We start from the raw sequence: 2,301 nt of genomic DNA on the forward strand, positions 1-2,301 counted from the left end.
ATTATTATTATTATTATCATTTTCATCATCATCATTATTATTATTATTATTATTATTATTATTAATATTATTTTAATGCTTAGCGTTATTTTGTATTGCCTTTCATCCTTTCGGGGTCGATAAATTAAGTACCAGTGAAGTACTGGTGTGGATGTGATCGACTTACCCCGCCCCCAAAATTTCAGGCCAGTAGAGCGGATTATTATTATTATTATTATTATTATTATTATTATTATTATTATTATTATTATTATTATTATTATTTCTTGTTTCTTTTCATTATAACTTTATTTCAGCTGCTTTAGTACCGGGCATCCTCCGGAGGCCAAGAGTAGCAAGGACACTTTTGTTTTGCTATGCATATTAAAATTATCACCACATTTATTCCATTTTAGATGGAGAATGCTTTCCGTAGTATATGGGCTGTACCCATCAAGATTATCTTTTGTAGTTCACGGAGATTGGAGTTACCAGGGAGTTGCTTAATATACTCCTCAGCTCCCTTCTTTATCATTTCCAACCCACCAATTACCACTGGTATTATCGTAGTACTAAGCTTCCACATTTTTGTAATTTCAATTTGCAGATCTTTAGAGTGAGAAAGCTTTTCGTATTCCTTTCTCGAGACATTTTGATCTTGTGGGACTGACATATCTATTAACAGACAAGTTCCTCTGTTGTAGTCCTTGATCACAACGTCTGGTCGATTGGAGTCAATTTCTCTGTCTGTTTGTATTGGGAAGTTCCAAAGGATAGTGACGCCCTCACCATTTACTACATCCTCTGGATGGGATTTAATTTTGTAGTATTTACAAGCATTCCAGTGGATGTACTGCCCTAGTCTGTCATGCCTTATGTGATACTCCTTTTCAATGAGGACTGGGCAGCCAGAAACAACATGATCAATTGTCTCTGAATTTTCCGCAAATTCTGCAGAAGCGGTAAGATCCATCTTTATGGACGTTTGCATGGTAGTTTCTGATAGGTAAGTTCTGATCTTGCGCTGCAATAACAAAACTTTCTGTTTCTCTTTTCAGACCTGTCCCTTGTAGCCATTGGTGTGTTAGGTTTTGATCAATATCTGTCTTGGACAGGTGGTTTGGGTATTTTCCATGCAGGAGTTTGCCTTTCCAGTTGTCTTCGATATTATTCATGAAAGCCTTCTTTGCTTTTTGTTTGATGTTTATTATTATCATTATTATTTTATGTTTGGCTCCAAGTCTCACCCAGAGACCTCAAGAGACAACAAGTTAGAAGTTCATGCTGTTGGTGTTATGCCTAGGGTGCCATATATTTGGTTTTGCACATAGTGTTGTTCTAGAGAATGTTTAAGAAACTATAAGAAAATTACGTTTGTTTTAAAATTTGAAATTACATAGTATTTTACGTGGGCAGTTCCCTATTATTATTATTATTATTATCATTATTATTATTATTATTATTGTTGTTGTTGTTATTATTATCCAACTGTCTGCCTAGTGTATAGTGAAGATCGACACACCACCTTCCCCTAGCAAAGAAGGAAGGCAAATCTTTCTCTGCTTATTGGATATGGCAAAAGAGGCTGTGTGGTGGATCTGCCAGAATGGTTTGAAGACATTCACTTTTACTATCTGACCAAGCCTTCATCAGTTTCTTAGAATATCATACGAAAAAGAAGGTGAGGGAAGAGAGGGAGGTGGTGCCCTCTAGTGTGTTTACCAAAAGGTGGTCGACAGTGGCAAGACTGGTGAGACCGAATGGACCGACTCTGAGTTTGCTTTTCTAAGCAGAAGGAAAGGAACTAGGAGAGGGCACTTTCTTATGCCTTGGTAATGGCAGAGTAATCCGGGATTTTTGCGTAGAGTTTACCCCGGATTACCCTAAGTGAACTGTCCAGCCAGTGGAGATTCTATTTATGTATCTATTTATTATTTATTTATTTCTCTAATTTCTATTATATATCCTCAGTTTGGAATTCACTTAGATCATTTCTTTTGGAATATATATATATATATATACACACACACATACAAAGATAGAGAGTCAACAAGTGAGATCGAAAGTATCTCAATGTAGAAAACACTTTGTAGCTCTCAAATGGTTTGAACTTGCACTCCGATATCTTCACCGATGACCAAGTGAGTAGGGTAAAGAGTAAATATATGGGGAATCCAAATGAGCAGATATGGAGACTAATTCAAATAAACAGGGTTTTCATGTACAAAATGTATATAGATGCATAGATGTAAAAAGACAAGACAGACTTAAAGTTTTCAAAGTATAAATGAATATATATATATATATATATATATATATATA

General features: G+C 35.3%; 1 protein-coding gene across 2 annotated transcripts in view; it reads left to right on the forward strand.

Moving 5' to 3' along the window:
* Positions 1–2,301, forward strand: part of LOC106872320 (solute carrier organic anion transporter family member 1A3) — a 14,649-nt gene that overhangs the window by 5,517 nt on the left and 6,831 nt on the right. The gene's annotated exons all lie outside the window — the stretch shown is intronic.

Source organism: Octopus bimaculoides, chromosome 24 (genome assembly GCF_001194135.2).
Source record: "Octopus bimaculoides isolate UCB-OBI-ISO-001 chromosome 24, ASM119413v2, whole genome shotgun sequence".
Lineage (NCBI taxonomy): Eukaryota > Metazoa > Mollusca > Cephalopoda > Octopoda > Octopodidae > Octopus > Octopus bimaculoides.